Source organism: Salvelinus sp. IW2-2015, linkage group LG4q.2, assembly GCF_002910315.2.
Source record: "Salvelinus sp. IW2-2015 linkage group LG4q.2, ASM291031v2, whole genome shotgun sequence".
Taxonomy (NCBI): domain Eukaryota; kingdom Metazoa; phylum Chordata; class Actinopteri; order Salmoniformes; family Salmonidae; genus Salvelinus; species Salvelinus sp. IW2-2015.
In genome coordinates this window covers 2,928,343-2,955,846 of record NC_036843.1, presented here as the reverse complement: position 1 = coordinate 2,955,846, position 27,504 = coordinate 2,928,343, and the positions used below count along the sequence as shown (strand labels likewise).

The 27,504-nt window shown below is 42.3% G+C and overlaps 1 protein-coding gene across 1 annotated transcript in view; it reads left to right on the top strand.

The window, feature by feature from the left end:
* The first annotated feature begins 8,294 nt into the window (after positions 1 to 8,294).
* The window catches only part of LOC111963138 (myelin transcription factor 1-like protein), a 160,610-nt gene continuing 141,400 nt past the window's right edge, over positions 8,295 to 27,504 (top strand). Inside the window, exon 1 of the mRNA XM_070443323.1 lies at positions 8,295 to 8,820. The gene's annotated coding sequence lies outside the window, so the exon portion shown is untranslated. The remainder of the gene's footprint in view (positions 8,821 to 27,504) is intronic.

Sequence of the window (27,504 nt, the reverse complement as noted above, 5' to 3'; positions counted from 1 at the left end):
AATAAATTAAATCGTTTTAGCTTGATTGCAAGCTTGCTAACTAGCATAATTTACTCTGAATAGAAGCCTATTTAACAAAAAAAATTTGGAGAGGGGGGATATGGCTACTTTGGGAATCTAGCTAGCTAAGTTAGCTAGCTAARGTTAGCTTAGCTAGCAAGCTAACAAACTAGCAAKGTTTTTTTCCAAGAAGCACGTTTACCAGTCACATGAATATATAGAAGACAAGGATAATGGCCCTATTGCGGCTCCCCACAGACATGCTGCCCCCATTTCTCCTAGTCAACCATCTTCTAACTGCCTATTGACATATTACAAGAACAAAGCCATTAGGCCCTGCTTCAATGGCGAAGGTGCATAAAGACGGAGGATTTCAGATATGACGTCATTGTTTGAGCACTATCCACAGACTTGAAACTATGACGCGCGGCATGGTTCAGTGTGCCTTTAAATCAGCACAATCCGCTTCTTCGTTATTTCTAATTGCTGCTGTCTTGGAGCTAGATTTAGGATCATGTATACTGTGCTAATGTCAATTCAAAAAAAGAGTAACGGAGAGAACTATACGATACGGCGAATGAGACGTTTGTGTTAAGTACATGGGGAGGAATTCGTCTTTATGCACCTTCGTCATTGAATAAAATCAGAAGTAGGATATATGAGGTCAGTCTCTTATTTACATTTATATTTAAGTCATTTAGCATTTAGTCTCTATCATTCATCACAGACATATAAAACCAAACACAAGTGAAATAAAATAGAGAGCTAGAAATGGATGGATGAATGGAGGGACGGATGGAAGGATTGTTACAGGTTAGAAGRGAGGGTCACACGTTATGTTATGGTGGTTGGTTGCACACAGTACGAGATGAGGTTCCCGAAATAGTGAGTATTAAAGCAATTAATAAGAATGTTGATTATGATGACAAKATTTTTTGAACACTGTCCACAATAAAGTGTATACAATGGTATTAGACAAGTGTTTTACCAAAAATMTAATGATGATCTTGACTGGGAATTAAGCATGGATTGGCCTGCCGTAATTTCTCGAAATACCTCCCCTATAGTGTCAGTTGTTTCCTCAGAATTAAACATGCTATAGGAAGTCCTCTACCACTATGCTTGATGGTAAGGATAGCATAGAACGCATAACCATAGGTTAGTGGCATCCAGAAATACCATGGGATGTGGGTTCTCTTGTAGTTGTTGTTTTGGCCATTTTCTTTGGACAACTATCATCAGATGCTGCTTAGATACATTACAGAGAGGATGATAGATTAGAARGTTGTCCTTCAGATCAGAATTGACTAGCTTTTCTACACTGGTGTTATCTTTCACATCAAGGACTGATAAGGCTTTCAAGCGTCGTTTGATGTTGCGAACATCTTTAGGGGCTTGAAAGTAACACCGGTGTCGTTTGTTGCCGTGTCCTTTACTCATAGCCCAATCACAAATCTTCAGAAGCACCTCTGATATAGAGCATCCCTGAGAAAGCAACAACTCCACAAGGGACAGAAGCTCAGYATCAATGCGGTGACAACCCCCTGTTTTGCGTCAGCATAGTCATGTCCAATGTGTTTTACCATTTTGTGTACGACAGCACTTTTAAAACCAGTGTCCCTATCAATTCGGAAAGAAACATAGACCCCACACCAATTAGCCCTAGTGTCACATGGTTTTCCTATGCGTCACCCTATTGGTTTGCTGCTTCATTCACATGAATAGTGGAAGTATTCATTACTGGGAGAGTGAACTGCTTTGAATTAGGTTTTGGTTTCTGTTTGAAGCTTCTCTATGTACTTTCTCAAAAATTCCTCATCTCCATCTATAAAGGACAACCTCACGTTCAAGCCTCTCATCTTTCTCTTTTTTAAGACGCTTCTCAACTCCTCTCAACCATACCCCCTCCATTTCCTGTAGAAAAGACAAATGTTGTAAATTACAATAGAAAAAAGCTCATCCAGAGATAAGAATGAATGAACACTTTAGGCTAATCAAACAAAATCATGCACAATTTAAATTGTTATAGTTCCACTTCTTCAGTAGGCTATAGAACGTAAAGTCATAGCTGAATGTACAGTTGAAGTCGGAAGTTTACATACACTTAGGTTGGAGTCATTAAAACTCGTTTTTCAACCACGCCACACATTTCTTGTTAACAAACTATAGTTTTGGCAAGTCGGTTAGGACATCTACTTTGTAATTTTTCCAACAAATGTTTACAGACAGATGATTTCACTTATAATTCACTGTATCACAATTCCAGTGGGTTAGAAGATTACATACACTAAGTTGACTGTGCCTTTAAACAGCTTGGAAAATTCCAGAAAATTATGTCATGGCTTTAGAAGCTTCTGATAGGCTAATTGACATCATTTGAGTCAATTGGAAGTGTCCCTGTACCTACAAAAGCATCTATATCCACAGTAAAACAAGCCCTATATCGACATAACCTGAAAGGCCGCTCAGCAAGGAAGCCACTGCTCCAAAACCGCCATAAAAAAGCCAAGACTACCATTTGCAACTGCACATGGGGACAAAGAGCATACTTTTGGAGAAATGTCCTCTGGTCTGATGATACAGAAATAAACTGTTTGACCATAATGACCATCGTTATGTTTGGAGGAAAAAGGGGAGGCTTGCAAGCTGAAGAACACCATCCCAACCGTGAAGCACAGGGTGGCAGCATCATGTTGTGGGGGTGCTTTGCTGCAGGAGGGACTGGTGCACTTCACAAAATATATGGCATCTTGAGGAGGAAAATTATGTGGATATATTGAAGCAACCTCTCGAAGACATCAGTCAGGAAGTTAAAGCTTGGTCGCAAATGGGTCTTCCAAATGGACAATGACCCAAGCATACTTCCAAAGTTGTGGCAAAATGGCTTAAGGACAACAAAACCAAGCTATTGCGTGCGCCATCACAAAGCCCTGACATCAATCCTATAGAAAATTTGTGGGCAGAACCGAAAAAGCGTGTGCGAGCAAGGAGGCCTACAAACCTGACTCAGTTACACCAGCTCTGTCCAAAATTCATCCAACTTATTGTGGGAAGCTTGTGGTAGGCTACCCGAAACGTTAGACCCAAATTAAACAATTTAAAGGCAATGCTACCTAATACTAATTGAGTGTATATAAACTTCTGACCCACTAGGAATGTGATGAAAGACATAAAAGCTGAAATAAATTATTCTCCCTACTATTATTCTGACATTTCACATTCTTAAAATAAAGTGGTGATCCTAACTGACCTAAGACAGGGAATGTTTACACGGAGTAAATGTCAGGAATTGTGAAATACTGAGTTTAAATGTATTTGGCTAAGGTGTATGTAAACTTCCGACTTCAACTGTATAATATTATAGGCATTTTGCCATTTTACTGCTCATACCAGCGCTCCCCTCAAGCTAGCTAGCTATACACTAGTTTGACAAGATGAGACAGATGGTAGAACTCAATAAGCTTTGTTGGCCTCACTTGTGCACACTAACATTCAATCACTGAGATGAAGCTGATCTTGAGGCTGATATATACTGAATAGAAGACACCATCTGCATCTACACTATGAATAAAGACTGTCCCAATATAAATGTGAGCACCGTAAGGTTTTACAAGCGTCAATTTCAACACAGTTTCGATTTGGTTTTAATAATTTTGATGTTGATTGAGATCGTTTTCCCTCCCCCCAATTAAAAAAAAATCATATTTCTGGGAGTGGCAACAGCGATTTAGCGCCACTGCTAAACTACTATAGCGGAAAGAGTGACTATTGATGTAGATAGCTATGCGGATCTGTTCAACTGTTGTTCGAAGACTTTGCATCAAGCTAGCTGGCTTACTAGTTGCAAAAACTAATGTTTCACAGCAAGCTTCTTACTGATGTTGCAAGCTGCCCTGGCTAACAGCTAGTTATCTAGCTAGGTAGTGAGTTAGTAACTCACTAGCTAGCTAACATAGATACCTAACATAGCGAGCTACATGGGTTGACGACTCATCTAGCTAGCTATGAACTAACGGTACACAGCAAGCTAGGTGGCTGTGTTAGCTAGCAAGCTGTATGATTATCTGTCACAAAAAAACAAGCTTCTTACTGATGTTACAAGCTGCCCTGACTAACATAGTTATCTAGCCAGCTAGTGAGTTAGCTACATGGATTGACGACCCACCCACCTAGCTAGCTAACGTCAGCTAGCTATTGCTACTGTTGTTTGACACTGGTTGTTATTATTGTTGTATTAGTCAGGGCATATTTAGCACTGTAAGGTGGTTGTTACCTAAAAAAAAGTATTTGTAAAAGTAACATTAAGTAGCTTACCCYTTGTTAGGTTCGTAGTAGCAAGCAATAGTGCTGCGAATGCGATTAGTAAATCTGGTATTTCCAACAATTGACCTTGAGCAAGCCAAACATATTCCTTCTATCCCCTGGGCAGAGTTGCCCTAGGAACAAAGTTGACAGCACTTTGGTTGAAATACAGTACCAGTCAAAAGTTTATACACACCTATACAAAACTCAAGAGTTTTTCTTTATATTTTTACTATTTTCTACATTGTAGAATAATAGTYAAGATATCAAAACTATGAAATAACACATATGGAATCATGTAGTAACCAAAAAAGTATTAACAAGTCAAAATAGAAAATTGGGAAAGCATTCCTCATGAAGCTGGTTGAGAGAATGCCAAAGTGTGCAAAGCTGTCATCAAGGCAAAGGGTGGCTACTTTGAAGAATCTCAAATATAAAATATATTTGATTTGTGAAACTTTTTTGGTTACTACATGATTCCATATGTGTTATTTCATAGTTTTGTTGTCTTCACTATTATTCTACAATATAGAAAATAGTAAAAATAAAGAAAAACCCTTGAATGAGTAGGTGTGTTCAAACTTTTGWCTGGTACTGTATGCTACAMTTAATTGTATTTTTWGAGGGAAAAATATGTCTGTTTTCAGTAGCAGCTCCGTCATTGATGGGTGACGCCCTTAAGATCGTTTTTTTGTCAATATTGTGAACAGATACTGTAATCACAGATCTGCAACATATGCTTAAACAARTTGAGTATTTGCTGTGCTAGATCTGAGTGATAAGGTTTGCATTATACATGTTTTATGTTCTAAATCTAGAAAACATGCCAAAATACTAACSAAATTAGCCCTGGAGTATTGAATAGTGATACAGTATAAAACAAAAAATAGATATGTTTGYAGATTTGTATTACGTATTTGAATAATATAACATTCAAGGCCTTTAAACACTTGTTGGACAATAACTGTAAAAATGAAATGCCTTTTATGGTGTCTGATGGAGCTGACATAAATCCAGTTAGTTGCACTTCATGACAAAATGTTTTTGGGGAGGTTGTTCCTTTACTGATACTTTGGTCTATCAAAACATATATTTCAAATGTTGATAATATTAAGACAACTATTTGGGACTGTCCCTTCTTTCAAGAATCCCTGAGCTCTAAAACAGCKTTGACCTTACAGAAGCCCGCTTAACTGGGCTACGCCACTGACCATGCCCTTTAGGAAACTGCAAGCTTAATTTATCACTGGGGTTATTTCCGGTTTTGGATTTTAACTTCATTTATTGAACTGTTTTTATGAGMCTAGGTGTGCTGTTCACAACTTGACCTACTTTTGGGGGGATTAATTGGGCTACTTCGTCTAGCCTTACACAACACACATCCCTGTCCCGTTAGAGTAAGAATTAGGGGATATCCGCCACTTCTTTTCTGATGGAGGCGCTTTCGCCGTCACTGGGCTCCGTTAATTACTCTCTCGTCGGCTTTCCACGGCCCGTTCTGACATTTGACTGCAGCTAATTTGCTGATTAATCTCATTAACGTGATTACGGGAGGGATTTGGGTCCAGCTGCCTTTGTGCGCGTGAAATCTACTGGCTCGGGGTTTGACTGTCTGTTACTCCACTCGTCTCACCCGCTCAAGTCTCTAGCTCTATCTCCCCTCTATCCCCCTGTGCTGTCCGCTATTTCTTTCTCGTCCTCCTCTTACCATCATCTCACGGCTTGAGTTTGACGTGGTGATTTGCCGCAGGTTTCTCCCTCGTAGTCCTGTCTGTCCTTTTCAGCACCTGGAGCTGTCTGCCGCCAATTGCCGCCTTCTCCTGTCTCTGGTGAGAGGGACTTACTGCGACGTGAGGGACCTACTGCGACGTGAGGGACCTACTGCGATGTGAGGGACCTACTGTACAGTACCCGGTCACTAGGAGAAAGATCTCCTTATATGACAGCAAAGCACACAATCTACAAATTATAACCTACAACTCAATGACGAGATGCTGGTTAACTGTTCTCAATTTGAAGCTTGCACTAGCCTCCAGCGCACGGAAGGGGTTGAAAATAGAAAACTGTTGGTTGCATTATAAATTCATTTAAACATTCATGATTTGATGTGATGATTTTCTTATTATTTCAGTCAAATAAATTGTTATTTTTTAAACACACATTATTTTACCTTTTTGTTTGTTTGTTTATGACCCCTGACTGCAAAGTAAATGAATTGTGCTTGATTGGCATTAACATACCCAAATACGAATTTGAAATGATAATACTGAGTCCCCTCAGGGCTCCCATGTCCCAATCCACTGGAGTACTTATCATGCCTAGTCACTCACTGCTAGCCTGGCAGCATTACTAAAGAAAGCTCTCTGCTTGTTGATTCTACTAAATGTATGATTTGTTAATTGTTATTTTGGTGATCAAAACAGAATATCAGATGAATCTATCATACTGTAGATAGGCTATACTCAAAGAGCAAAATATTTAGTATTTTGTGGTGMTTTCATAAACTGTCTTATTTTCTCTTGTCCTCGTGTATTTTCCTATAACTATTCTTTTGAATATGAACAATGTAAAGATTGGTGGAAAAAATGAATGGAATAATATCSAGCCTACATTCTCTCATGGTTGTTGTCCCAAGCTACACTCTTAGAAGAAAAGGTGCTTTGAACCTAAAAGGGTTCTTCGGCTGTCCCCATAGGAGAACCCTTTGAAGAATCCATTTTGGTTCCAGGTAGAACRCTTTTGAGATCCATGTAGATCCCTTTCCACAGAGGGTCTTACATGGAGTCCAAAAGAGTTCTGCCTGGAAGCGAAAAGGGTTRTACCTYGAACCATAAAGGGTTCTCCTATGGGGACAGCCGAAGAACCCTTTTGGAATCCTTTTTACTAATAGCTACTTTGGCAATTCATTCAAACTCACCAGTCGAATTAGCACTTCTGCCGGTCTGAAATGAATCTCATTTCTAATCTAATTATGATGATGTCTCAGGGACCAAATTAGCATACCTMCATTTGCATATCTGGGTAAATATGAAAATTCATGTACTGTTATTCACTTTTCATTCACACAAGAGTGGCTATGAATGTCAGCACTCTACGACAGGACATGATTATACTGTAAATATGTCCTAGGTTTGGGCCAATAGGTTCTCCTGACTCCCTGTGTTGGCTGAGAACAAGGCTAGCCTGCTTCCCAAGTGATTTATCTTGTCTCCTCCACCATGCTGCTGCTCAACATAGTTCATTTTAAAGCCCAGCCTGGAAAACAGCCTTAATTAACTGTGTGAAGTACAATTCAGCAGCCTTCCTCTATATTCTACCATCTTACTGCTCAAGGTTCCCCTTACAGCTGAACCGCAGACTTGTCACACCCCCCCTCCCTCCCTCCTGAGACCCAGGGCCCGTGGGAAGAACTGACGCTGGGAGCAGACAGTCTGCAATCCTGAATAGTTGTAGGAGCGAGAGAGAGGCAGAAAGAGAAAGAGAGATAGAGAGAGAGAGCAGTAGAGCTAGATTGTGGGAGAGGTAGAGAAACAGGGATACATGTTCTACTCATATACATACATATACAGAGAGCGAGAGCGAGAGCGAGAGAACAAATCCAGGCTGGAACAGAGAGAAGTGACAGTATTTTTAGTCTTCCTCAACCCTTTCTTTCTCTTCCCAACACMCACACACTCTCACACATACATACACTCACAGACGCACACTTGCTTTAGGGTACCAGGCGGCTTGGCGTTCTTCTTTGATGTTTTTGGTATTCATCAATCTCGGTACGGTGTGCTGTGCTGTGTGCGTCTCGCAGGGTGAGGAGTCTGTCTGCGTGGCTGTCTGAGGATGCCAGTAACACTACGGTAAGCCACACACTTCTCATTCTCTCCCTTCTCTTCTGTTCTCTCCTTTGCTGCAGTCCCTCCGTCACAGTGGGGTAGCTAGCCCCTGCCATGCATGTCCTTTGCTTCTCTTTTCCTCTCTTTTCCTCTCTTTTCCTCTCTTTTCCTCTCTCTCTCTCTCTCTCTCTCTCTCTCTCTCTCTCTCTCTGTCTGCCACTCCACTCTTTCTTCCGCTGTCTCTCCTCTCGGCTGTGCACTCTCTCACCATCCTTTCCTTCCCTGCCTCTCCTCCCTCGTTCCCTCCATCTCTTTCTCGCCCCTTCGCTTTGCCTCATTGGTGCTGCCCTCATTCCTTTTTTTCCATTAATCTCCAGGCCCATTGGTCCTCTGCCTTCAACCATTATCTCCTCTCCTCCTTCCCTCTCCCTTGCTCGGTCTCTTCCCTCTCCTCTCTCTCTCCCTTGTTCCCTCGTCTCCAGCCGACTCTCAAGTCATAAAAACTGATTTGCATACAGGAGGAGAGGAGAAGTTTGTAGGGAGCACTGTGAGTGTGTGAGGGGAAAAGAACGAGTGAGAGAAAAAGAGAAGTAGAGAGAGAGAGAGAGAGAAAGAAAGAGAGCAAAAAAGAAAGGAGGACAGACTTACTGGAGCATAAAAAAGTTTGAGAGAAGACTGCATTTTGAGACTGGTGGGTTACTCTTCTTTCCTTCTTCTTGTGAGCACTTCGGCTTCTGTCAATATTAAGTGAGTTTGATAGGAGTAAATTGTCAAAAGAGAGTTATAGCTATAAAATTGAGAGAAGGATATTTGTTAGGTAGGATAGTGAACTATGCAGTATTAGAAAAMCACCTTCCTTGAAATGCTTGAGTTTCAGGTATTACAGATATTTTATAGATATTTTGAATATTTATAGAAATATGTGTACTCTCTGTATAATGTGCTTTAGTTTGGAAGCCATGATGCCAAGCTTTGTTTAGCTAAGTTGTTTGATTGAATGGCAAGTACAGTGTTGCACTGCTTTTGGATATTTTTACTTTTGGCTGGATTTTGATATTGTTGATATTCACTTTRTATTTCGTTGCAGATATTGTTTTGCCTTTTGACTGCTCTATATTGTTATAATTCTATAGCATACAGTTATCTTTGAAAGGAAATATTACATTTCAGAGGCAAAGTGTTGCATTGTTTTGAATCCACACAAATAGCTAACTAATAATTAAAAGTGGGAGACATACGCTCTGGTTGTAATGGGATGTCCCTCAACATTATGCAGTTTATGGGAATAACTTGTTTTGGTGGTACAAAGCTTACCGTACTTGAACTCCAGTCTTTTTCTATTATGCTGTTTTTATTTTGGCAAAATCCGTGTGTTGTCTTGTTGTTAGAAACCTTCATAAAATTACATATGATGTATTACGTTATTATATTTAAATGCATAATACTATTATGTAGCATAGAAACGCACACTGGCAAGAAGTTCCTGTTCTCGTGACTTAGCCACAACTGTCCGGGCTCACGAAGTCACACACACACATTCACAGACACACACACGGGCATACACACGCACACACCAGACTGTTCACACATACGTCCCTGTCCTTTTGGGCTCAATTCCTCCTACACACCTTCCCTGGCTCGCATGTGGGAAAACAACATGCTGATGTATAGTCTGGGCTGGTGATCGCCGCCATGCCACAGAGCAGAAGGTTGAATCACTGCAATCTGTTTATCAGGGCGAAGAAAACAGACCTTAACATCAAAGCTCTGAGAGAAAATGAACTGTCTGTCCTCTTTTTGTTCCACAGATGTTCTAACAACAATTGACTTTTGTTTTTGAATAATGACGAAAGTGATAATTATGTCTACAAATGTCTGGAAATGTAGAAATGGAAATCTAATGGGTTCCAGAAACAAAAAGTGTTTTCATGTCATTGCTGGATTATTATTGACATTCGATTTTAACAGAAATATTTGTTTTGATCATTTMAATTTTCCTATAGCCTTGTGGTTACGTTAGGCATGTAGAACTCCACAATATTCTGTACATACTGTACACACCACAGTACTTAGTGACAGTCTTTTATAGAACTGTGAGGAGACCTGCTGTATGGTGAAAGGATGTTCTGGAGAATTTACAGGTTACTGGATGAGAAAGGAAAGGTATTGCTTATCATGAGACCGTGTTCAGTGTGTTGGTTTGTGTGCAGGGGTGGGTAGGGTTCTTTATAGATGTAATCTCTTACAGTTACTAGTTACAGTACCTGTCCAAAATTGTAATRAGTAACGCAACTTTTTGATGACCCAAACTCATTAACGTATTTGGATTACTTTAAGTTATTTTTTATGTACTTTCCCCTTAAGAGGCATTAGAAGAAGAAAGAAGGATCCTTTAAACACGTGGTGTGTCGTCATAGTGATCTCTGACTTGTGGTCAGACTCGCTCAGGTAGAACAAACTTAAACGTGCACATTTTTTCAACGCTGAATTGAATGTCATTGAGAAAACAGAAAGGTGACATAATGTATTTTTTCACAAACATCTTTACTGAATTTAAAAGTAATCCAAAAGTAATCATCTCGTTTTTCAAAAGTAAGTGTAATCTGATTACAATGTGTAATCAGTTACTGCCCAAACCTCTGTGTGTGTGTGTGTGTGTGTGTGTGTGTGTGTGTGTGTGTGTGTGTGTGTGTGTGTGTGTGTGAGAGAGAGAGAGTGAGAGAAACTGTGTGTCTCACTGCGGTGCCTAACGTGCTTTGCTGTGCAGGATGAGGACAGTGAGACAGCCAAATGTGATTAAATTATAGAGGGATAGCACGCTCCCTGGCTCTCAGTGTAACCATTTCCCCGGGAACCCCTCCCTTTATCCAATTCAATTAAATTCAAGGGGCTTTATTGGCATGGGAAACATATGTTAACGTTGCCAAAGCAAGTGAAGTAGATAATATACAAAAGTGAAATAAACAATAAAAATTAACAGTAAATATTACACTCACACAAGTTCCAAAAGACTAAAGACATTACAAATGTCATATTGATTACATTGAAGTCGGAAGATTACAATACACTTAGGCTAATCAAACAAAATAATGCACAATTTAAATTTTTATAGTTCAACTTCTTCAGTTGGCTACAGAACGTAGTCATAGCTGAATGTACAGTTCAATCGGAAGTTTACATATACGTTGGTTGGAGTCCTTAAAACGAGTTTTTCAACCATTCACAAATTTCTGGTAAACAAACTATAGTCGGTTAGGACATCTACTTTGTGCATGACACAAGTAATTTTTCCAACAATTGTTTACAGACAGATTATTTCACTTATAATTCACTGTATCACAATTCCAGTGGGTCAGAGTTTACATACACTAAGTTGACTGTGCCTTTAAACAGCTTGGAAAATTCCAGAAAATTATGTCATGGCTTTAGAAGCTTCTGATAGGCGAATTGACATAATTTGAGTCAATTGGAGGTGTACTTGTATGATGTATTTCAAGGCCTACCTTGAAACTCAGTGCCTCTTCGCTTGACATCATGGGAGATTCAAAAGAAATCAGCCCAAGACCTCAGAAAAAAGATTGTAGACCTACACAAGTCTGGTTCATCCTTGGGAGCAATTTCCAAACGCCAGAAGGTACCACATTCATCTGTACAAACAATAGTACGCAAGTATAAACACCATGGGACCACGCAGCCGTCATACCACTCAGGAAGGAGACGCATTCTGTCTCCTAGAAATGAATGTACTTTAGTGCGAAAAGTGCAAATCAATCCCAGAACAAACAGCAAAGGACCTTGTGAAGATGCTGGAGGAAACAGGTACAAAAGTATCTATATCCACAGTAAAACGAGTCCTATATCGACATAACCTGAAAGGCCGCTCAGCAAGGAAGAAGTCATTGCTTCAAAACCGCCATAAAAAAAGCCAGATTACGGTTTGCAACTGCATGTGGGGACAAAGATCGTAATTTTTGGAGAAATGTCCTCTGGTCTGATGAAACAAAAATAGAACTGTTTGGCCATAATGACCATCATTATGTTTGGAGGAAAAATGGGGATACTTGCAAGCTGAAGAACACAATCCCAACCGTGAAGCATGGGGGTGGCAGCATCATGTTGTGGGGGTGCTTTTCTGCAGGAGGGACTGGTGCACTTCACAAAATAGATGACATCATGAGGAGGAAAATACCGTGGAAATATTGAAGCAACCTCTCAAGACATCAGGCAGGAAGTTAAAGCTTGGTTGCAAATGGGTCTTACAAATGGACAATGACCCCAAGCATACTTCCAAAGTTGTGGCAAAATGGCTTAAGGACAACAAAGTCAAGGTATTGGAGTGGCCATCACAAAGCCCTGASCTCAATCCTAAAGAAAATTTGTGGGCAGAACTGAAAAAGCGTGTGCAATCAAAGAGGCATACAAACCTGAGTCAGGAACACCAGCTCTGTAAGGAGGAATGGGCCAAAATTCCCCCACTTTATTGTGGGAAGCTTGTGGAAGGCTACTCGAAAAATTTGACCCAAGTTAAACAATTTAAAGGCAATTCTAACCAATACTACTTGGGTGTATGTAAACTTCTGACCCACTGGGAATGTGATGAAAGAAATAAAAGCTGAAATAAATCGTTCTCTCGACTATTATTCTGACATTTCACATTCTTAAAATAAATGGTGATCCTAACTGACCTAAAACAGGGAATTTTTACTCTGATTAAATGTCAGGAATTGTGAAAAACTGAGTTTAAATGTATTTGGCTAAGGCGTATGTAAATTTCCGACTTCAACTGTATATATACCGTGTTGATAACGATGTACAAATGGTTAAAGTACATAATGGAAAATAAATAAGCATAAATATTGMTTATATTTACAATGGTGTTTGTTCTTCACTGGTTGACCTTTTCTTGTGATAACAGGTCACACATCTTGCTGCTGTGATGGCACACTCTGGTATTTCACCCAGTAGATTTGGGAGTTTATCAAAATCGGGTTTGTTTTCGAATTCTTRGTGGGTCTGTGTAATCTGAGGGAAATATGTGTCTCCAATATCCATCCCTTTATGCAGCAGTCCTCTTATTCATTCACCCTCAGCATCTCAAGGATTCCACATAATCAGAACAGTCTCAGGAGGCAAGACAGAYAATCAGTGGGATTTGAAAATATACCGGGTCACTTTGGGCCACATTACTGTGAAATTACAGGACATGGAAGTGTTGAGGTTCTTATCAAAATACATTTGTTTGTTTTCAAAAAGTAATTAAGAAAGTTTGATTTTAATCAATTTGGAATAATCCATTTATTTATTTAAATACCATTGATATCTATTTCTTCCTGATAATAATATTGCTTTTGTTGATTGAGTGCTGTTGGAGTATCTGGATAAAATAATAGGTTTTGTTGATTAAAGGTCCGCTATCGTGGGCAGAGRGTATTAGTGCTCTAAAAATTATACTTTCTTTACTGATTTCTTGCAAAACAACATCTGCACAGAATAACCTCTGAACCGTTGTTAGCAGTTTCTATATTTCTATTCCTGGTAGCGGGAAAGTAATTATGTATCTCTACAATAATGACTGCATCACTCCAGTGGGTTGAAACTGAAACACATGTCCAAGACATGCATCTTTAATTCTTTACAACATTTTGTGTGTGTGGGGTAGTGTGTATGTGCGTGCATGCGTCCTTGCCTGTGTATGTGTCTAAGGATCTCCAGGCTTGCGTGTGAGTAGCATGTCCCCACCTCTAAGCAGACTAATGAATGAGCATTAGGCCTCATGGGAATTCTATAAATGCTCAACCTACTGGGTCATATAGCTACACGCCATTTAGCCTGTCTGTGCTAGGTTAAAGATGATAGCATGACTAAGGTAATGTTAGCTTGTCTGAGGTCAGTAGAAGGAGGTCACACAGCCAAACTAACATCATTCTCTGTGCTGGGTAGTTGGGTCACATAGCAACACGCTAGCTAGGACTGCCTGGCTGGGCTGTGGGACAGCTGTTTTTAAATGTATTTTTATTTAACTGGATCACGGGTCATATAGCTACACGCCAGTTAGCCTGTCTGTGCAAGGGTTAACAGGCATTACCCACCTAGTGGGCACAGACGACCATTCAACAGCTATTCCATGTTGGTTCAACATAATGCCGTTGAAATGACGTAGAAACAACGTTAATTCAACCAATGTATGCCGAGTGGGCAGGGATTGTGATGAATAACTCTCTGTTATCACCCAAACAGCATCCAGGATCCAAACCGTTTTATAATCTGTTACATTCACTGATAAAATTGATTCTTAATTCGACCGTTGATATATTTTATATTAAAATATTCCGTTACTCTGCAAATGGTGGTCCTCAAGAGCTTTAGAAGGTGATTTTGTGGTCCCCTGAATAGAAAAGGGTGGGAACCACAGCTATAGAGCGTTATAAGTCTGCTAGCATGACTGTGTGCAAATGTTAGATTGTCTAATGTGGTGAAGGAGGTTAGCATGACTGTGTGCAAACTGTCACCCTAACAAAGTGAGATTGGCATTAGCCTGAGTACCAGTCTCTTAAGCTAACATTCCACTCATTGCCACTCCTTGTCATTGCCAAAGAGACTGGCCTTTCAACAATCTTCAAATTTGAACATTCTGTCATTAATGACCTCGAGGAGATCAGAGGATTTGATCACAGCTATCATCCAATCATAATGTTAATGCAAATTAGACTGATAGGAAAACTTTCTAACTTAATACATGCATTTGATTGGAAACAATCTAACATTGGGCATTCTGACGTAATACATTTAATTGTAAACATAAATATTGGGAGCAGGGAGAACAGAGGATTCCCGTTTATTGCAATACTGTGTCTTCAGAAAGTAGTCAAACCCCTTTACTATTTACACATTTTGTTGTGTTACAGCCTGAATTAAAAATGTATTACATTTAGATTTGGTGTCACTGACACACAATACCCCATAATGTCAAAGTGACATTTTGTTGGTAGAACATTTTTGAAATTAATAAAAAATGTAAAGCTGATATGTCTTGATTCAATAAGTATTCACCCCCTTTTTATGTGAAGCCTAAAGAAGTTCAGGTGTAAAAATGTTCTTAAGAAATCATATAATAAGTTGCATGGACTCATTCCGTGTTCAATAATAATGGTTAACATGATTTTTGAATGACTACCCCATATCTGTACCCCACACATACACTTATCTGTAAGGTCCCTCAAATCGAGTAGTGAATTTCAAGCACAGATTCAACCACAAAGACCAGGGATGTTTTTGAATGCCTTGCAAAGAAGGGCACCGATTGGTAGATGTGTAAWWWWWWTTWAAAGCAGACGCTGAATATCCCTTTGAGCAATGTGAAGTTATTAATTTGGCTTTGGATGGTGTATCAATACACCCAGTCACTACAAAGTTACAGGCATCCTTCCTAACTCAGTTGCCGGAGAGACAGGAAACTGCTCAGGGATTTCACCATGAAGCCAATGGTGATTTTAAAACATTTACAGAGTTTAATGGCTGTGATATGAGAAAACTGAGGATGAGTCAACAACATTGTAGTTACTCCACAATACTGACCTAAATGACAGAGTGAAAAGAAGCCTGTACAGAATAAAAATATTCCAAAACATGTATRGTTTGCAACAGGGCARTTAAGTAATACTGCAACAAAAATAGCTAAGAAATAAAGAGTTATGTTTGGGGAAAATCCAACACAACACATCACTTAGTACCACTATTCATATTTTCAAGCATGGTGGTGGCTGCATCATGTTATGGGTATGCTTGTCATTGGCAAGGACAAGGGAGTTTTTTAGGATCCAAATAAACGGAATACAGCTATAAGCACAGGCAAAATCCTAGAGGAAAACCTGGTTCTGTCTGCTTACTACAGACACTGGAAGACTAAATCGCCTTTCAGCAGGACAATAACCGAAAACACAAGGCCAAATCTACARAGGAGTTGCTTACCAAGACGACATTGAATGTTCCTGAGTTGCCTAGTTACAGTTTTAACTTAAATCACCTTGAAAATCTATGGCAAGACTTGAAAATGGCTGTCTAGAAATGATCAACAATCATCTTGCCAGAGCTTGAATGATTTTTTAAAGAATAATCGGCAAATATTGTACAATCCATGTGTGCAAAGCTCTTAGAGACTTACCCAAAAACACTCACAGCTGTAATCGTTGCCAAAGGTGCTTCTACAAAGTATTGACTAAGGGGTGTGAATACTTATGTCAATTAAATATTTCTGTATTTAATTTCCAATAAATTAGCAAACATTTTAAAAATATTGTCATTATGGGGTATTGTGTGTAGATGGGTGAGATTTTTTATTTATTCAATCCATTTTTAAATCAGGCTGTAACCCAACAAAATCCTTTCTGAAGGCACTGCATATATATTTTTAATTACTCAAAATAAGTGACAAACTACTATATATTGCTACRTCTGGGACAAGCATTGGGTTAGGAGAATGGTTTAAGAGCTTTAAAGGAATTCAGAGGATGGAAGAGAGAGAGGCCAGTAAGGATGCCAGRGGAGATGCATGAATTGCGTAAGAAGGGAACAGTGAAGGCAGAGGTGTGTAAATTAGAAGTGAATTCATAGGCTGGGCTATTAGGCCTAATCCACCATCCGCATGCTAGCCTATATATTAGGCCTAGCTTACTACTGTGAATTTAGGCGACCACTACCTGTGCTATGCAATCTCTGACGCACGTTTTGTGCCAATTAATTGAAATTGAGCTTTGCGCCATTTTAATTAAATGTGCAATAAAAATTATAGTGCCTACGCCTATTTAATGAAACCTTCACAAAGCAGGYAATCCCCATTCCCCACTGAGCTATTTTTTGGAAATGGCAAGTTCACTTTCTCATCCATAAACGTATATCAAGTGCAAGTGCGTTGTCCAGCAGCTCACATCAGCATGATGAGGGCCSTTTTCATTAGGAGGGACGTCTAACATTTCCTCAGTTTAAATGTTAGACCTATGGGGACGCCTATACGTTTGTCAGCCAAGCATAAGTGATCGTTGTAGCCTTTTATCGTCTAGACACGATGTTGAAATATTTTCACGCCCACAATAAAAACCACAAGGCTTCCGTCATATAGGCCTACTCAATTCAATGAAAAAACAATCAGGAATTACAGGGGGGGCATTTTGGACAAGTGTATCCGGTGCAAATCGGACTTCCTCTGGAATAGGTCACGTGCGGATATTTCTCTGGAAGGTGGCASATGCTAATTACACAACGTCTATAGTCGTACTAGAGCAGTCTGACACGAACAAGGCAGAGTTGGCTGGTCACATGACAGTGTGACCTGATTGTGAGTTGTGAGTTGATGAATAAGGTCCTGGATGAGGGTGTTCCTCCCTGTAGAACGTGTTTACCCCGGGCCACCCAGGGGCCTATCTACACCACCCAGGAGAGGATCACACAATCCCCCTGTGGAGACAGATAAACAAGCTTACAGCCCCCTCAGAGCACCGCCCACGACACAGTATCTGACGCACACTGTATTTATAAACTACATATACTGTACATCAGAATGATGAGGGGATGGAGGTTTATGCTTATGATGATTCATAACCAGGATCAAATCAATTAGGCCTTGGTCTGGATTCATTTTAAACATTTGAATTATGACTACGTCCACAAGTAAACCACTGGCTGGATGTTGAAGAGACATTGATGTGCTCTTGTGATCACTYAATGTTGTGGTTCGGCTGGTTTTGTGACAGGATAAATCCAAGGTAAATTCWGTCAATACTGGTCCTTCAGTGATGTGAGAAAGTGGGCTCTAGTGTGCCTCACTGGTTCATGCCAGGTTTCTGTAAGGCTTAAGAGTCAATGTACTGATGAGTGAGTCGACCAAACWTCCCCACATATGGATAGTTGGTCGTAAAATCTTATTAGAGGGCCAGATTAAGCTACCAGATTACTAATACCTATCCAATCATTGGAGATTTTACCAGAAGTGCCTAGAGGAATAGGACTATAGGTGTTGATTTGGAATTGGTCATCTGTCTAAGAACACATTACCTCGCTATCCTCTCCTCTCCAGCCCTTTCCTCTCTGAGACGGAAGCGACCCTATAGCAGCCCCACGTCTCCTGGCTTTCTGGGGGGAAACATGATGTATTTCCTGGAGGGCAGGCCAATTAAAAACCAATCAGGCCTGTTGGAGCGTGTGCAGGGTAATGGGAAAGCCAGGAGAGCGGAGGAGCTCGGTGATTAATGGACACTTTCACCTTGTGGCACAACAAGTCCCCACGGGCATTCATCACCTGGGACACCACTCACCTAATCAGGGCTGGGCTGGCACCCAGCACCCACGCCCATCCAACGTTGTCACTACCAGACACATCTGCATGAGTTACACTGGCTGTGGCTGGCTGATAATGCAGTGGATAGGAGCTGGATTGGTCACATTCCTCCTGGGAATATTGTTATATTGTTAGCCAGCACAAATTCAAGCCAACGAAGGTATTAACAGTGGCTGTTCCATTTCAGGAGCTGCACTGACCTATTTCACACAAGCAGACAGGCAGGCGTAAATAAGAATTTTCATATCCTGGTTTGGCCTTCCACCGTTAAGTAAACAAATGCAGCTCAGAGAACTTAACAAAGCGCATAGGGGCCTGCAGTTAAGCCTGTTCACTTCATAATATCATTATGATCAATCCAATATTTGAGTGTTGTCACTGATGGTAATCAATTATACGTGTTTTAGTTGATCATAATCAGTATTTAGCTTTCTTTACCGGCTAACAGAGGACCGACCAAATGGTGGGACAGCATTTTGAATATTTGTCCCTGTAAACCTCACCTGTAGTGTTTTCTCTATTCCCCCATCCTTCCACCTACACATACCTTCTGAGAGGGAGGCAGCCGTGTGACGTCGTGAGAAAGAGGGAGAGGCATCGCTAAGATATCTCAGACATGCTAATCCCAGCGTGCCTGCTGGCTTTTTTTAACCTCTTCCTATTAGGTGTCTGTTACACTTGAGGTGCGTGCTTCTGTCACTTGAAAGAAAGAGGAAAGAGACGGGGAAAAAAATAAAAATGGGGAAAATGAAGGGAGAAGGTAATCCCCCCTACCTCGTGCTTGGCTGGGGGAAAGCGGTGCGACATTGGAAAACGATTAGAAAACGCCAATCCATTATTCATTAGTTAGATTGGGGAGGGCGCCCGCTCCTTATGGGTTTCTGGTCTTCAAATCGGATTTGTCGGTTTTGATCACTGTAAAATCTCCCAGTTGCGCGGTGGCAATATTGGGCGAATATTACACTGTCTAATGGGTAATTGATAACGGCAAGTGACACCAGATGGGATYAATGGACAGATTGTGGGAGGAGGAGGCATGGAGGGGGAAGAAGGAACGACTGTTGAATATGGCTGTGCATGTAGTGGATACATGCATGGTTTCTTTTCTTATTTGATTTAACCTTTACCTCCATCAAACAATCCATGAACCTCTTCCAAGGGAGACCTGGCCAATGAGGCAGCTTCAGTATAAACGTAGGAGGACTATGTTACATGCAGAACATACAATCAAAACAGCCTTCGAACAATCATGGCAAAAGTGAAAAGTCATGCAGACTTTACTGGGTCATTATTGTAAAGAGAATGTGTTCCCAATGATTTTCCTTCTTAAATAAATGCAAAACAAATACATTTAATTTTGTGTATGTGAAAATTCAAATCTTGAGCTGTCCTTGTATATGCTGCTGCTTCTGCTGTGTGTGTGTGCATGTGTATGTCTGGGCTGTTGGACGTGACGGTGTTTGAGTCATTGTGTGTCTGAGGGTGGCCTGGCCCCAGCCTTCGGCTCCGGTTCAGAGGATAGCAGCAAATGAGAGGTGTCACAGGATGACAGGACAGGAGCACTCACTAGCCTCCTTAGGAATGACAGGCCCATCCCAACACCGCTTCATGTGCGTGCGCACGCACGCACGCACGCACGCACGCACGCACGCACGCACGCACGCACGCACGCACGCACGCACGCACGCACACACACACACACACACACACACACACACACACACACACACACACACACACACACACACACAGCTCAGATCAATAGTACAGTAGCAGGTTCTAGACAGGGAGCCATTGTTTGGCCAACATATGTTTTAATGATTTGGGTTCAATTTGACCACTTACTACCTGCCTCGACTAGACAAATCAAACTCTGAACTGAGGAATGCTGCTATGTTTGTTTCAGGCAACAATTGGCGTGCACTTATTTTTGATGATGTGTCAAAACTCCCTTCGAAGTGGTGAGATTGGGCTGGTAAGAATAAGCGATCGATTTGTTTTCAAGCCACTTTTTGGACCCCTTCATGGGGGAAGACAGCTGCAGTTTAAAGAAACACATGTATCGGTAAACCCAGCGCAGACAGGTTCCAATGAACAACACACAATCATGCAACCTCTTCAAAAAAAGACAAGGTGATTTCTTAGTTAGAAGCTTTACTTCTCTACATTCTTACTGTCTGATAAAACGATATCTGGCTGAATGAGATACGACCAAATTTATCCAAACAAACAAACCCATTGTTATGGTACTACACTTCAATAATCCTGTTTCGGCTGTTTACTGTTATATAATGAGTACATTATTGCAGAGATGTGAATGGTTACCCACTTGTGGTGTTGAACTGATAAACCTTAGTTTCAGCCCTACAACAAGGCCACACATTATGAAAAAACACCTARATAACAATCAGAGCAGGTGGGCTGTTGTCAGGATTGCCACTGGTTACATTGACACGTCCCTAACAGGGCAGACCCTTTAGCGACGTTAGCTTACACATGCTAGTGTGGAGAGTGTGACTGGTGTAGYGACAAAGAACAACATTTACCTGTCATCCAGTGGAGGCTGCTGAGGGGAGGAGGGCTCATAATAATGTCTGGGGAGGAGTTTAATGGCTGGGATGGAGTGAATGGAATGGTATCCAAACGTATTTGATACAGTACCATTCCATTCCCTCCATTTCAGCAATTATTATGAGCCSTCCTCCCCTCAGCAGCCTCCACTGCTGTCATCAGACTACAGTATATTCCAATACACTGGTGGAGCTGGAGGAATGGACCCAGCAGCGTTGCAGTTCTTGACACACTCAAACCAGTGCGGCTGGCATCTACTACCATACCCAGTTCAAAGGCACTTGTCTTGCCCATTCACCCTCTCAATGGCACACATACACAATCCATGTCACAATTGTCTCAAGYCTTAAAAATCATTTCACCTATCTCCTGCCTTTCATCTACACTYACATCAATAAGGGTTAATAGCTTTCACCTGGATTCACCTGGTCAGTCTAAGTCATGGAAAGAGCAGATGTTCCTAATGTTTTGTGCACTCAATTGACTATTTGGCAAAGTGAGGAGGTTGGATGCAGTCTATAAACTCAGCCTATAGTACACTTACTTCCTCATTGATTATACGTGCTGCCTTGTATTGGATAATCCGACATCCAAGTTTTTTCAGTTCCCAGTTCTACAGGCATGCACACACACAAACAAACACACTCACAGACAGAGATAGACAGATCGAGACAGATATAGAGAGAGCCAGAGAGAGAGAGGGGGAGGGAGAGAAAGAGAAAGACACACAGAAAGGGAGGGAGAGAAAGAGAGCGTGTTGGTTGGGACTGGGAGAGTGCTAGAGGACAGATACAGCTCCTCAAAGTAGGGCAGTTCCACCTGGTACCTGGGGGCCTCACCCACATCCCCAGAAACCGCTGACACGACACCACCGGGGCCCCTCTCAAGCCCTCTGTCTCTTTCTCATACACCCCCCCTACTTCTCCACCCCTCTGTCTCCTTCTCTCTACCTTCCTCCACTCTCTATATATTTCTGTATTCATGTCTCTATCCTTTTACAACTCTCTTTTACAACCCCTCTCTTTCTCTCTTCCTATACCACATGTTCTCTCTCTTCATTTCCTCTCCTCCCATGTGCTCCCCATCCTCCCATTCCCAAACGAAACCTGCAGATACTTTCCCTAATGTTCCCACTTAAATATGAACAAAATTGTTAAGAAGGATCTCATTTCACATAAGTCTCACCTCTTTGCTCATAATGCCAAACAAATGATTCCTTTCATAAATTCAGTGTATATAAATCCACTCAGAGTAGGCCTACACTGCTACAGTCTTCTCTTTTTTTTTACCACTGTCTCTGTTTCATCCCAAAAGAAGGTGCTGCCCCACTCTTGTAGTGACCTCCTTTTCCCGCTTGGCCCAGAGTTTTTGGATGTGAGKCGTTTTAAAATAGCTCTGTACAGCTAAGCGTGGCAAGCTCATTTCCATCTTGCATAACAGACTTTACATTCCTTTTGCTCTGCCTTGCTGCCAGTAAGATGCTACACTGAATATCATCCATTTAGATGTAACACAAAATATGAAATACTACAAATACACACCACAAAAACATCAACATCTATATACAAACCTATATCACATTTTCAGTTTAGCATACATGACACTTCGTGTCTGTTTTGTGTATCGGTAGGTCTCTATAGCCTATACTGCCACTTATTTTATGCCGTTTCCTCAGGGATAATGAGCATCCATATTTCAGAAAATCATTATTTCACTCATTGCTGTGCCTCTATCTCAAGGTCTGCTGGGCACCCTTCGTCTATGTTGGAGAAAAATTTAACAGATGGAATGGATGATTATTTGATCTGTAAGAGCACTGTGTGGGCTTTGTAGCGGCTATTTCACTCATTGCTGTGCCTCTATCTCAAGGTCTGCTGGGCACCCTTCGTCTATGTTGGAGAAAAATTTAACAGATGGAATGGATGATTATTTGATCTGTAAGAGCACTGTGTGGGCTTTGTAGCGGCCAGTGTGTGTGTGTGTGTGTGTGTGTGTGTGTGTGTGTGTGTGTGTGTGTGTGTGTGTGTGTGTGTGTGTGTGTGTGTGTGTGTGTGTGTGTGTGTGTTTGCGCGTGTGTGTGTGCATGCATGTGTGAGTTTGTTTGTGAACAAATTTTAAAAAGTAATTGGGATATTCATTACAATTATGTATCTCTTGTTGTTCTTAACACTGGAGTTCTTTGGGGTTAGGATAGCTCCAGGGCTGATTTGGAGTGAGGGGCGCTCCTATCTGATATGTTTACACAGTCCATCCTACTGCTGCCCTCTGGTCTCCTCTGCCCCATTCCAACACACACACACGCACACGCACACGCACACACAAGCACACGTGCGCTGAAATAAAAGATCCCAGAAACGTTCCAMAAACTCAAAAWGCTAATTTCTATWAAATTTTGTGCACAAATTTGTTTACATCCCTGTTAGTGAGCATTTCTCCTTTGTCAAGATAATCCATCGACCAGACAGGTGTGGCATATCAAGAAGCAGATTAAACAGCATGGCCATTGCACAGGTGCACCTTGTGCTGGGGACAATAAAAGGCCACTCTAAAATGTGCCACACATGTCTAAAGTTTAGAGGGAGTGTGAAATGGTCATGATGACTGCAGGAATGTCCACTAGAGCTGTTGCCAGATAATTCAACGCGTCCCTGCCCAGTCATGTAAGATACATAAATCCGGTTCTACTGAATTTATTTCATTTGTCTGGCTTCCTCATATGAACTGTAACCCAGCAAAATCTTTAAAATTGTTGCATGTTGCGTTTACATTTTTGTTCAGTATATATGTCTTGGTGGACATTTCTATGTGGATAGGGGATGATAACAGAAAAGTGTACATTTCCTCAAGCACTGATCCAACATAATGGTTCTTAGATGGTATTGATGGAAGCAGCAGCGTTTTACCTAAAATCTTCCATCTAATTCACTGCATTGCTGTAACGTCCCATATAGTATTCACGGCAGCGTCTCTCCCTGCATACAGTGCAGTATATTTGTCCTGACATGACTGAGGCTCAGTATGMCATGACGGCCCCTCTGTCCCCTCCCTGTAGTGCGAGGCAGGGCTGCCTGTCAGGCAAGGGTCACACACACGCAGACACACACACGCACACCAGTGGAGGCTGCTGAGGGGAGAACGGCTCATAATAATGGCCGGAACGGAGCCTCTGTCTCTTTCTCATACCTCCCTCCCCTGCTTCTCAAACCAAGCATGTTGATGTATTTCGGAGTTAAAACTTAACCTTAAACACTTCAAAATTTGACYTTTGCAACAACTTCTACATTTGATTTTTAAGAAACATGGATAAACGTCTAAATATGACATGAGACTATGAGAGCTAGTTGCACATAGACACYCAGACACACAGACACACAGACACAGGGGTGAAGGTCTGGCTGGTGTTGGCTGTGCGTGACTGGCGGACACACCTGTCAGCAGTGGTCTATAGGCATMKGCCTGATGCTYTCTGACGGCTGGCTAGGCTGTGATGTTATGTGACGGCTCTGGGTGCGTGGGCGTGTGTGTGTGGTGACCGTCTGGGTGAGTCAATTTTATGTCTCTGCTCCTCAGCTCCCCGGAGGACCCTGTCACAGGCTGGTGGTGTGTGTGTGTGTGTGTGTGTGTGTGTGTTGTGGTGTGTGTGTGTGTGTGTGTGTGTGTGTGTGTGTGTGTGTGTGTGTGTGTGTGTGTGTGTGTGTGTGTGTGTGTGTGTGTGTGTGTGTGTGTGTGTGTGTGTGTGTGTGTGTGTGTGTGTTGTGGGTTGTGTTGTGTGTGTGTGTGTGTGTGAACGTGTGTGTGAACGTGTGTATATGTGTGTGTGCCGCTTACATACTGGCCTTAATTATGTTTGTATGTGTTTATGTTTGCATACAGTGCCTTCAAAAACTATTCCTACCCTTTGACTTATTCCACATTTTATAGTGTTATAGCCATCTACACACAATACCCCATAATGACAAAGTGAAAACATGTTTTTAGAAATGTTTGCAAATGTACAGTTGAAGTCGGAAGTTTACACACACTTAGGTTGGAGTCATTAAACTCATTTTTCAACCACTCCACAAATGTCTTGTTAACAAACTATAGTTTTGGCAAGTCATCTACTTGTAATTTTTCCAAAAATTAGTAATTTTTCCAAAAATTGTTTACAGACAGTTTATTTAACTTATAATTCACTGTATCACAATTCCAGGGGGTCAGAAGTTTACATACACTAAGTTGACTGTGTCATGGCTTTAGAAGCTTCTGATTGGCTAATTGACATCATTTGAGTCAATAGCCCTATATCAACATAACCTGAAAGGCCGCTCAGCAAGGAGAAGCCACTGCTCCAAAACCGCCATAAAAAAGCCAGTCTACGGTTTGCAACTGCACATGGGCCAAAGATCATACATTTTGGAGAAATGTCCACTGGTCTGATGAAACAGAAATAGAACTGTTTGGCCATAATGACCATCGTTATGTTTGGAAGAAAAAGGGGGAGGCTGGCAAGCCGAAGAACACCATCCTAACCGTGAAGCACGGGGGTGGCAGCATCATGTTGTGGGGGTGCTTTACTGCAGGAGGGACTGGTGCACTTCACAAAATAGATGGCATCATGAGGAGGAAAATTACGTTGATATATTGAAGCAACCTCTCAAGACATCAGTCAGGAAGTTAAAGCTTGGTCGCAAATGGGTCTTCCAAATGGACAATGACCCCAAGCATACTTCCAAAGTTGTGGCAAAATGGCTTAAGGACAACAAAGCCAAGCTATTGGAGTGGCCATCACAAAGCCCTGACATCAATCCTATAGAAAATTTGTGGGCAGAACCGAAAAAGCATGTGCGAGCAAGGAGGCCTAAAAACCTGAGTCAGTTACACCAGCTCTGTCAGGAGGWTTGGTCCAAAATTCATCCAACTTATTGTGGGTAGCTTGTGGTAGGCTACCCGAAACGTTAGACCCAAGATAAACAATTTAAAGGCAATGCTACCAAATACTAATTGAGTGTATGTATACTTCTGACCCACTACTATTATTCTGACATTTCACATTCTTAAAATAAAGTGGGGATCCTACCTGACCCAAGACAAGGAATTGTTACTAGGATTAAATGTCAGGAATTGTCGCGTTCGTTGAAATGAGCGGACCAAGGCGCAGCGTGCATAGAGTTCCACATGTTTATTTAAATGAAACTCAACGATAGACAGCTGCCTCTGATTGGGAACCATACCCGGAAAACAAAGAAATAGAAAAACTAGAATGCCCACCCAAATCACACCCCGACCTAACCAAATAGAGAAATAAAAAGGCTCTCTAAGGTCAGGGCGTGACAGTAATGGGTTGAGGGTAGCCTGTGGCGGCTCCGGTTCGGGACGTAGACCCCGCTCCGCTCGCTGATCCCTCCGCTTCTGTGGAACCGGATTGTGGATCGTCGCCGGAGGCTCGGACCGTGGATCATTGCCGGAGGAACCGCACCGTTGATCGTCGCCGGAGGAACCAGACCGTAGATCATCGTCGGGGACACCAGACCGTGGATCGCCGCCGGAAGCTCCAGACCGTGGATCGTCGCCGGGGACTCCGGACCGTAGATCGTCGTCGGGGACTCCGGACCGTAGATCGTCGTCAGGACTCCGGACCGTAGATCGTCGTCGGGCACTCCGGACCATAGATCGTCGCCGGAGGCTCCGGACTGGGAACCATCGCAGGAGACTCTGGACCACAGACTGTCGCTGAAGGATCTGGACCACAGACCGTCGCTGGAGGCTCTGGCCGCGCAGACCGTCGCTGGAGGCTCTGGACTGCCGACCGTCGCTGGAGGCTCTGGACTGCCGACCGTCGCTGGAGGCTCTGGACTGCAGACCGTCGTTGGAGGCTCTGGACTGCAGACCGTCGCTGGAGGCTCTGGACTGCAGACCGTCGCTGGAGGCTCTGGACTGCAGACCGTCGCTGGAGACTCTGGACTGCAGACCGTAGCTGGAGACTCCGGGCATGGATCGTCACTGGAGGCTTTGTGCCATGGATCATCACTGAGGCTTCGGGCCATGGATCATCACTGGAGGCTTCGGGCCATGGATCATCCCTGGGGGCTTGGGCCATGGATCATCACTGGAGGCTTCGTGCGTGGAGCAGGTACAGGACGTACCAGGCTGGAGACACGCGCTGGAGCCCGGGTGCATGGAGCTGGCACAGGATATACTGGACCGTGGAGGCGCACTGGAGGTCTGGAGCATATAGCTGGCACAACCCGTCTCTAACTGGATGCTCACTTTAGCCCGGCAAGTGCGGGGCGCTGGCACAGGACGAACTGGCTGTGAAGGCACTCTGGAAACACAGTGCGTAGAGCCGGCGCAGGATATCCTGGTCCGAGGAGGCGTACTGGAGACCAGGAGCGCTGAGCCGGCACAACCCGTCCTGGCTGGATGCTCATTTTCGCATGGCAAGTGCGGGGAGCTGGCACCGAGCGCACCGGGCTGTGAATGCGCACTGGAGAC